The sequence below is a fragment of the Equus przewalskii genome, chromosome 13 (assembly GCF_037783145.1).
Source record: "Equus przewalskii isolate Varuska chromosome 13, EquPr2, whole genome shotgun sequence".
In the NCBI taxonomy this organism is placed as follows: domain Eukaryota; kingdom Metazoa; phylum Chordata; class Mammalia; order Perissodactyla; family Equidae; genus Equus; species Equus przewalskii.
The window spans coordinates 18,557,476-18,568,161 of NC_091843.1; the positions used below are offsets into that span (position 1 = coordinate 18,557,476).

The 10,686-nt window shown below is 53.7% G+C and overlaps 1 long non-coding RNA gene across 1 annotated transcript; it reads right to left on the reverse strand.

Annotated features, from left to right (window-relative positions):
• Positions 1 to 1,921: 1,921 nt before the first annotated feature.
• On the reverse strand, positions 1,922 to 8,739 carry LOC139075061 (uncharacterized). The gene is made up of 3 exons (XR_011525092.1): positions 8,604 to 8,739; positions 7,490 to 7,772; positions 1,922 to 4,789 (listed from the first exon to the last, which is right to left on the reverse strand). It is a non-coding gene; the product is annotated as an uncharacterized lncRNA (long non-coding RNA).
• Positions 8,740 to 10,686: the final 1,947 nt, after the last annotated feature.

A 10,686-nucleotide genomic window follows, 5' to 3' on the forward strand; every position in this document is an offset into this window, starting at 1 on the left:
ACGAGGTCATTCTCATGGTCAAAGTGCTGTGAAGGCTCCACAACAGGATGACGCGCCATGTGTGAGGAGGTGATCCTCAGACCCAGTGGGCGGGGAAGGCTGAGAGGGGCATCTGTGCAGACACCTCCATGCTTAGGACACAGGACTGGGGCTGCGAGCCCGGGGGCTCAGGCAAATGTTCGCCTCTCGTACAGACCTGGGGGCAGTGAGCTCAGCATACTGCAGGAACGGAAGGAAGGCCGGTGTGGCGGGGAGAAAGAGTAAGAACAGCTTTGGTCAGGGAGGGGGCCAGGGCCACGCGTGCCTGAAGACGAGCCAGGGGTTTGGATGTGATTCCAAGGGCCCAGGTCATCAGTGGGGGGCTCTCATGAGGAAGGCATGATCCGATGGGCGTTGTTAGTAGGTCATGGCTTCTGCTTTGTGCAGAATAATGGATAGGGAGAGCGAGGTGGAAGCACAGAGGCCAGCCAGGAGGCGACTCCACATCTCCAGATAGAAAGAGAAGGCAGCTGAACCAGGGTGGGGAGGAGTCAGGTTCCGATGCATCTTAGGGGCACAGTGGACAGGACCCACTGGTGGGTTGTCCGGGAGAGAGAGGGAGAGCCCAGACTGGGGTGGGTGGACAGGGTGCCTTCCCCATCCCACGCCACACCCCTTTCAGCCTGGGTGTGGGCCCATTGAGTGGTCTCCCTCAGATCACTTAGAGGAGGGGCAAGGGACCCTAGACTCCACTGCCAGAGCCCCAGAGCCCAGAGGTGCTGTCAGCCTCCTGTAGCTCTTTTCCCACTCCTTCCCTCCCTTCATCTGCAGTCTCTCTCTCTCTCTCTCTCTGTCGTAGACACACACACAGACACACACACACGCGCGCGCGCGCATAGTTGACTGCAGCCTTATCAGCAGGCAGCCTCCAGGGACAGAGCAGGAGGCTGACTGTGGAGTTTTCCGAGGAGGCGGCCCCTGCTGCTCCCCACTCCCTCTGCCACTCCTGCCGCCTGCACATCACCCTCGTGGCTCCTGCAGCTTTGAGCTAAGCCCCCCAGACCTGTGGTTCTCAACTGGAGGCCATTCTGTCTCTTTGCGGCATTTTTGGTTGTCATCACTGGGGAGGCAGCGTAACCGGCATCTGGTGGCTGGAGGCCAGGGATGCTGCTCCACATCCTGCGAGGCACAGGACAGCTCCCACAGTGAAGAATGATCTGGCCCCAAATGTAACAGTGCTGAGACTGTGACCCTGCCCTGGGCTCCACCATCAGAGCTGGAAGGGACTGTCCTCTTCCTCGAGGTCCCACTGTCACCACACTGCCATTTATCAGGTGGACGCTATGTGGCCCACTGTGCCTGCATTTTCTCTCCCTCCATCTTCTCTGCCACACCGTGAGGTAGGTAAGATTTGCCCAAGGTCACAGGGGCAGTGAGAGGCTGAGCTGGGATTCAGACTCTAAGCCCGTGGTTTCACCACCCCCTCTCTAGTAAAGGGATTTCACAGGGTGTGGCATTGTTATTAGCAGTGGGACACTTTGTTTCAAGTGAAATCTTACTGGGAAGTCCAAGGTGTAAGAGATAAAGTGGGACTGCCTAGGTTGAAGCAGGGTGGGAGCATATCAAAGACCTCCCATCCCCACCCCACTTCCCATGGTCCCCATGGTGCCTCCAAGGCCATCTCTCCAACCTAGGAGGGCCACCATGGAGGGCTACACAGGTTGTGCACTGCAGAACTCCAGGGGGCGCCATTCCTAGGGCTAGCAAGGCTAAGGGAGAGATTCCTGTAGCCGGGGTGGCAAATAAGTTTCATCCTGAGTGGGAAGTGATGTGGATCAAGGCTGCCCCAGGGAGAGAAGCCCAAGGCGTCCTGCCCTACATACCAATCTATATGACCCGATTCATATCTAGAGTTACACGACCACACAACAACCAGACCCCACCCGCACTGATATCATTTAATGACTTTTTACATCACCTTTCCTTTGTCTAGTAAAAATAAGTCACGTACCCATGCCTTATAAATTTAGCCCTACCCTCAACACATGGCAGCTCTTCACTGCCCGTGGGTCCTGTCCCCATGTTATCTCTGAATAAAAGAGCACTACCTGTAGATCTTGAGAGTCCAAGAAATCTTTCTTTCGACTCCTCTGTTCACTGAGCCCACGTCAGGAAGGTATTGCTTAGCAGACACCGTGATTAATTAATGAGTTCTGGAGCAGGAAGGCAGTATGGGAGGGGCTGTGAATGCCGTGTCCGCCTCCCCTGTCCTTAGATGGGAAACAGGAAATTGAATCTGACTAGGCGATATCTTGCCCCCTCCCCCACTCCTTGCAACTCACTGGTGACTCAGAAATGGAACTGTCGACCCTACATTGAAAAAAAAACACAAGGGCCAGCCCTGGTGGCCTACTGGTTAAGTTTGACATGCTCTGCTTTGACGGCCCAGGTTCAGTTCCTGGGTGCAGACCTACACCACTCGTCTGTCAGTGGCCATGCTGTGCAGTGGCTCACATACAAAAAGAGGAAGATTGGCAACAGCTGTTAACTCAGGGCAAATCTTCCTCAGCAGAAAAAAAGAAAGAAAAAGAAAAGAAAAGGAAAAAACCACAAGACTTGAGGTTCATACACAGGCCAGTCCCCCAGGAAAGCCCCCTGGGATTATGGGACCAGTGGTGCCTCTTTCCCAGAGCAGTCATGTTTCCCTTTTGGGTCCTCCTGACGCTCATCTTAACCTAATACTACCTGGATTCATGTGTTTGCACAGAGAGGCACTGTCGTTGAGATTTTTACATCCCTGTTGGGGAAGGTTTGGAGCTAGAACTGGCGGAATGAGCCAGAATGGGGCTGTCCCTTCTCCAGGCCCCACCCTGGAGTGAGCTCCTTCCCCGAGGGCCTGGGCCTCTCCAGACCGTTCGTCAAGCTGTGTGACATTTTGGGTGGCTGGGCCAGGAGGACCAGCAGAAACCCTGTTAGGGGGACAGCAGGCACTGTCTGTTCTCTCTGCAGGGGGTTCCCCAGCCACCCTGGAGCCTGGGAATCTTCCAGCCGGGGATGAATCATCCTGGCCCACGTCCCCTCTGCCTTCACCCCCTCCATTGCTTCTGCCTTGACACAGCTACAGAGCAAGGCCATGTTCCAGAGCTGACGCTCTCCCTGCTCTGGAAACACAGGCTGCAGGCCTCCCTCGGGGCACGTACCACAAAGAAGGGGGCTGCACAGGGAAGTGGTAATGGCACACCCCTGGGGGACGGAGGGAGACCATCAGTGTATACCCTTTGTACCTCCTGAAATGAGTACCATCATGGACCTATGTAAGAAAAAAAAACTGAAAAGAGAAAGAATCCGGGCTGGCCCAGTGGTGTAGTGGTTAAGTTTGCACGCTCCATGTCGGTGGCCCAGGGTTGGCTAGTTTGGATCCCAGGCACGGACATATGCACCGTTCATCAAGCCATGCTGTGGCAGGCATCCCACATATAAAGTAGAGGAAGATGGGCACGGATGTTAGCTCAAGGCCAGTCTTCCTCAGCAAAAAGAGGAGGATTGGCAGTGGATGTTAGCTCAGGGCTAATTTTCCTCCAAAAAAAAAAAAAGAGGGGCCAGCCCCATGGCCGAGTGGTTAAGTTTGCTCACTCCACTTCGGCAGCCCAGGGTTTGGATCCTGGGCGAGGACATGGCACTGCTCATCAGGCCATGTTGAGGCGGCGTCCCACGTGCCACAACTAGAAGGACCCACAACTAAAATATGCAACTATGTACTGGGGGGCTTTGGGGAGAAAAAGCAGAAAAAAAAAAAGATTGGCAACAGTTGTTACTTCAGGCGCCAATCTTTAAAAACAGAGAGAAAGAATCACTTTGGGGCTTGGTACTAGAGCCCCCAGATGGGGAGGGGGCCAGGCCAGCTGCAAACACAGAGAATGGGCTATGCTATGAGGGTTCTTGTCCTGGCCTCTGAGAGATGAAACTCTGCCTCCCAGGAAATCCACCATCCATCTGTTTGCTCATTCAGGCAGCAACTACTGCTTGAGCTCCTACATTGTGCCTAGCACTGGAATGGGTGCTGGTCGAGGTCCCTGCTTCCCTGGAAGAAACAGCCCTATGGGTGGGGAGTGGGGACGGGGATGCAGAAGGACAGAAAGAAACAGGCCAACAATGCAAACTGATAAGTGCCAGGACTGGGACCAACTAAAGGGATTACCACTAAGGTGGACATGAGGGATCAGGCAAGGCTTCCTGGAGGAGGTGATGTGGAAAGGAGTTTGAAGAGTGACTCAAAGCCAGGGAGGGTTGAGAGTGCAGTGGAGGAGGGTATTCCAGGAAGGAGTCCCTGGTGAGAGGCCAGCTCAGGGACAGACAGAGTGAGGGGACTTCTTATCAGATGCAGGAGCCCTGTGGTGTTGTCTCCAGCTGCCATTGAACCCAGATGTCTTTCAGCAGAACTCGGGCACACCTGCCTCGTCTGGCCCTAGTGTGCACATGTCTCTGCCCTGGGCGTCAGGGAGTTCCTCAGTCCAGGACCGGGCATGTCTCCGTGGCTGCCCTGCTGGCTGGCACAGGGCCAGGCACGCGGTCAGGCTCAACATCTGTCGGATGGTTGTGTTGCAAGTTCATGATCTTCCACAGAGAGGATAGAGATCCATGCACAAGGAGTCACCAGCTCATCAGACATTGGTTGAGGACCTACTGGGTGTTGGCCATGGGCTCCATACGGGGGACTTAGGAGAGAACAAGCAAACAAGGTTCCTGCTGAGGTGTTTCCACTCCACTGGGGGAGACACAGCATGTGCAGAATATCAGATGGCAATGACTTCTGGAAAGAGAAGGAAACAGGGCTTGTGCTAAGAGGGTGGGTGGGGGTGGCCAGGGAAGCCTGGCTAGGGAGGTGTCATGGGGCCATCGCTTACATGAAGACCTGCAGGAAATACAAGAGGGCAGGGCAGGGCAGGAGACGTGGTACCTGTAGAGCCAGAGGAACAGAAAGGAAGCCACTGAGGCTGGAGCACAGGGAATGAGGACATGGCACAGGGGAGAGATGGGCAGGGGCCAGGCACGCAGCATGCTGTGGGCAAGGTAAGGTTTGGGATTTTATTCCAAGTAAAGTAAAAGTTCTAAGCAGGGGTATGGCAGGATCTCATCTGCAGTTTTAAAAGATCTCCTCTCCCCCTCAATGGATAGATTCGGGACATATCCTCAAGGATGAATCAAAACAACTTGCCCATATACTGGGCATGAGTGAAGGGGACAGAGGAATCCTAGAGGCTCCTAGGTTTGGGGCCTGTGCAACGGGCTACTCTGGATCAGTTCTCAGTAGAAAGAGCTCAGATTAGGGGTCAGACAGGCCCAGATTTCAATCCTTACTTAACCTCTTCAAGCTTTGATTTTCACTTCTGAAAGATGGGGACAAAATTGCACATAGAAGGTGTTAATTCTTGTCCCTTGACCAGAGAGGTTACAGACGCCCAGAAAAATAAAGTGTTCTGTCCAAGGTCACATAGCCAGACTAAGCAACTCCAAGTTTGTTCAAACCGAGGGAAACAAGGAGGGTGAGTAGGGGGTCTGGAGGCCGACCTAACACGCAGTTCAAATCTTGGCTCTGTGCCTCAGTCTCCTTGCCTGTAAAGCGGGACTATGACGTTTCTATCTCCCAGGCCTGAGATGACTAAATGAGGTATTGCATGGTGAGCACCTAGCCCAGTGCCTGTCAGGTAGCAAGCACCCAGAAAACGAGCACAGAGCCCAAAGAGGCTCCCTCCTAAGCTTCAGGGCCCCATCTTCTGCTGGGGACACATACCAGCTGGGGACACATACACGTGAAGAATAATATCACTAAGGCAGTAGCTTCATCTACTGTCTGACTTCATCCGCACACCCAGGCTGAAGCAGGTCAGTATTTTCACAGATGAGGAAACAGCTCCAGAAGGGCAAGGGACCAGCCCCAAAGCCCCCATTACCAAGCCTGGACTCTAAACTAGGAGTGGCACGCAGCTGCCCGTGGCCAAGCCGCCTGTTTTAGTGCAGCCTGGTAGCTAGTGTGGGGACCTGGAATTGGCCACCCCAAGATATGTCTCTTTGGCATCAGGATTATTTGAGGCTGATTGCTTTTGATAAACTGGGACAGGGAAGGAGGCTCTGAGGAATGGAACTTGCCCTTTGTTAGGACACATTTACGTTTGTAAGGTAAATCTCTTATCTGTAAAGGTGCCTCCCTCTCTGTACCAGGAAGAAGAAAGGAGATGACCTTCTCTCTAGAAACTCTTAATACCAAAGGCAAGGACTTAAATCTGCATTTTATTGTGCTAGTCTGGTAACCTCCTGTAACTGACTTCCCTCTCCCTCCCAACATTGGCATTTCTTTAAGGATTAAGCATCTTTCCTTAGGCTAGGAACTGATTGCTGCACTCACCTGTGACCACCCAGCTCCAGACAATCGACTAGCCTCCTGCTATGCCCACCCAGACAGCAGACCACTACCTGCTGTGTCCATCAAGCACTGTGCGGACAGGGCAATCTTGTGACTATTGTGGGAGGGACATTTCAATCACATGTGAAACACCCTGTTTGGGGGTATATAACCACTATGTGCACCCCACTTCTTGGGTGTCCTTTCTTCCTTTGGGAAGAAAGGCCCCGGGCCATGGTTCCTCATAAAGCTTTGTTTAATTTTCTCTTGCTATTCTGTCTCATGTGAATTTAATTCGTTCTCCAGCCAGATGAACCCCCATTTGGGAAGAGGAAATGTCCTCCTCCCCTACACTAGAAATGGTTGCTACGTCTTTAAAGGACTGAAAAGTAAATGAAGAAAATTTCTTGACATATGAGAGTTATAAGAAATTCTAATTTCAGCTGCCGTAGACAAGGTCTTTTGGGAACACAGCCCTGCTCCTTTGTTTACTATCTCCATGGCTTTTGCTGCAAGGGCGGGGTTGAGTAGTTGTGACAGAGAGCATACAGCCCAGAAAGCCTAAAGGGCAAGGAGGCAGGATGGACAATGCCATGGGAGATAACCCAGGGTCCACCGGAAGGCTGTGGGGGAGGGGAGAGGTTCAAATCCGGAGAAGGCAGGTCAGTGCAGAGACCTCTCCAAGCGGGAGGCACCTTGGGGAAACGGAGTCCAGCTTCCTCTTTTTAGATGAGAAAAACTGAGGCCCAAAGACTGGAGGCAGCCTGCCTGAGGCCACCCAGCGCGTGGCTAACAGCCAGATCCCCAGGGCTGCCTCCCTCTCCGTGGGGAGACGCGGCCAGCGCCCCGCTGGGCGGCGCATCGAGCCCCTGGGGCCTCTTTGGTTCAGTTGGGCCGCGGGGGGAGCGGGGCGCGTTGCAGGGCGCAGGGGCTGGAGAGCCAGCGGGACGGCCCCGGAGGATGGTGGCGGCCTCTCCCCGGCGGGGAAGGGGAGGCGCCTGTGTCGCGGCCTCCGCCTCTTTCCCGCCCCCGGCTCGGCGCTGCAGCCAGCTTTGCCTCCACCCCACCGCCTAGTTCTAAGGCGAGTCCCGCGTGCAGCCAGCTGGTTACCTGGGCCGGGGGATTTGCCCCGCTCGGTTTTTTTCCTTCCTATTTTGCAAAGCACGGAAGACACACCCAGCTCCCTGGAGCTCTGAAAGCAGCATTTGATCCGCGCGCGGTTGGGGAGCTCTGGGCTGATAAGCAATCGGGAGGAGCTGCCGGCGGGCAGCCCTGGGGTGCGCGCGGCTCCAGCCGCCAAGCTGCAACCCGAGCCCCGCCCCCGCCGGTTTCCCTCCGGGGTGAACTGGGAGGGCCGCCTGGGAGGAATCCAGAAGCCTCCTTTGTCTGCAGCCTGGAGAAATAAAAGAAATAGCAAACATTTATTAAAGGTGTGGCTTAGAATAGGTGCTCGGAGAGTAACTGGAACTGTTAGGTCCTTCACCACCTGAAGCCCGGGCTTCCCATGGCGTCCATTCTGGAGGACGTCCATTCTCCAACACCTGGAAAGTGCCGGCACGACTCCTAGTCTGAGCCAAGTTTCTCCTCTTCTGCGACCACCTCTCCATGGTGCCCTCAGGAGCCCAGTCATTGGAAAACTTCTGGATCCTCAGCCTCTTATCTACACGTTCCCTTAACCCTCCAGCCCGGGAACACGCCCCGCCCCCGCCCCAGGGCCCTGGGCCCTTACGGGCCCCTTAAGGGAAGCTGTTAATTCCCCACACCGCCCTATAGATCAGGGTCTCCCGGTAAGGTCAGTGTCTTCCTCCTTGTGGAGGCTGGCAACCCATTTCTCCTCCCTTCTCCGTCTGAACACACTTCTTCCTGTGGACTTAATACCGCCAGTCTTGACAGTCCACAGCCCCTGTTGTAACTCTCTCCTACAGGAGGTCAGACATCTCCTTTAATCCTGTCACGATCACTTCTCTCTCCACCCACCTGAGCCACTTCCTCCCAGGACGGTAACCCTGACCCCTACTGCCAGCATCACACCTCCTCTGAAATCTCAGTTCCAGGGGTCCTTGCTCTCTTTGACCAGCACCTCCTCTCCCTCCTGTTCACTCACTGCTCCCTCCAGCATCTCTTCAACTTCACCCGGAACTCCAACCCATTGTCCCTAATTGGTCACTGTCCCCCTTCCTTCCAGCCCGGTCCCCAAACACCGAGTTCCCCATCCCAGACTCACCACTAGTATTAGTTTTGTGTATTATTACTTCCCCTTGCGTGGAAGGCTCTCTTGAAAAGCTTGGGTTCTTCTACAGAAATGTCCTGGTTTTTCTCCTCCCTCCCTGGCTGCTCCTAAACAGGCTCCTCCTCCATTTGGCGTGCAAATGTACTGTGCTCCTCCACGTGCGGCCCTTGAACTCCTTTTTCCTGTGAACGCTCTTCTACGTGATCTCTTCAGTGCTGTGACTTTAAATAGCAGGCATAAGCCAGTTGCACCAAGTTTATTCCTTCAGTTCTGACTTCTCCGGTGTCCAACCGCTAACTGACGTAGACAGCTAGTAGTCATCTCCAAGGCAGATCGTGGTAATGCCGCCATTTTGTGAAGTTGCGTCCTCTGAAGAGCCATGAAGCTTAACTAGGCTTGTGCTTGTGTGGATCATCAACTACCTCACCTCTCCTAACCTCCAATCATCTGTCTCCACACTTCAGACCACCCTGCCCTTCATAAGTTGTGCCCCAAGCCCTGGATGGGGAGACAGATCTAAGAGCATATGCCCCCATCTCCTTGCAGATTGATCTCACAAAATAAGCTACATTTCTTCTCCCAAAAGTTCATGCTGTAATAATTGGCTTTTTTTTTTTTTAAAGATTTTATTTTTTCCTTTTTCTCCCCAAAGCCCCCCGGTACATAGTTGTGTATTCTTCGTTGTGGGTTCTTCTAGTTGTGGCATGTGGGACGCTGCCTCAGCGTGGTCTGATGAGCAGTGCCATGTCCGCGCCCAGGATTCGAACTAACGAAACACTGGGCCGCCTGCAGCGGAGCGCACGAACTTAACCACTCGGCAAAGGGGCCAGCCCATAATTGGCTTTTTTTTAATGCACGTCGGGTAGGAGAACCCCATTTGTGTGGTAGCACCAATCCTGCTTCCCCTGGTCGTCCCTGTTGCAGTGAATGACATTCCAACCACAGGTGCTCAAGCCCAAACAAGATGCCATCTTTGATTCCTCTCTTCACTCCTACAGCCGGGGAGGAGAGGAATCGACCTCTCAGGAGTCCTTGTCAACTCCAAAACGTGTCCCTAAAGCAGGCATTTTCCTTGGTCTCCCACACATAAGTCTGAGCCCTGAACACTTGTCCCCTAGATTATCACAATCTCTTCATCACTGGTCTCCCCAGGTCTTCCTTGAGTCTCTGCCATCTGTTCTCACACAGCAGCCAGAGTGACCATCAGGTCAGGTCGTGCCTCTGCTCAAAACCCTGCTGTGGCTCCCACTTCCTTCTGAGCGAAAGTCCCTACAATGGCCTGCAAGGCCCAATGATCTGGGCCCCACGACGCTCCTGTCTTAGTCCGTTCAGGCTGCTGTAACAAAATACTACTAACTGGGTGGCTTATAAACAACAGACATTTATTCTCACAACTCTAGAGGCTGGAAGTCTCAGCAGGGTGGCAGCGTGGTCAGGTGAGGGCCCTCTTCAGGGTCACAGACTTCTTGTTGTATCTTTACATGGCAGAGGGGGACCAGGGAGCTCTCTGGAGCCTCCTTTATTAGGGCATTAATCCCATTCATCACCTCCCAAAGGCCTCATCTCCTGATACCATCACCTTGTGAGTTATGATTTCAACACATAAATTTTCGGGGACACGAATGTTCAGATCACAGCCCCTCTCTGACTCATCGCCTGCAGTCCAGTCAGTCACACTGGCCTCCCCCCGTTCCTGCGGCAGGGCCATTGAACTGGTGGTCCCCTCTGCCTGAGAAGCTCGCTCCCTCACTTGCCGTGTTTGGTTCAATGTCATCATCTTTTTTTTTTTTTTTTGAGGAAGCTTTGCCCTGAGCTAACATCCACCACCAGTCCTCCTGTCTTTGCTGAGGAAGACTGGCCCTGAGCTAACATCCGTGCCCATCTTCCTCTATTTTATATGTGGGAGTCCTGCCATAGCATGGCTTGATAAGCAGTGTGTAGGTCCACACCTGGGACCCAAACTGGCGAACCCTGGGCCACCAAAGAGGAGGAACATGTGAACTTAACTGCTGCACCACCGGGCCCACCTGATAATGTCATTTTCTCAGGGTCCAGAGAAGACACTTTTCTTCATTGT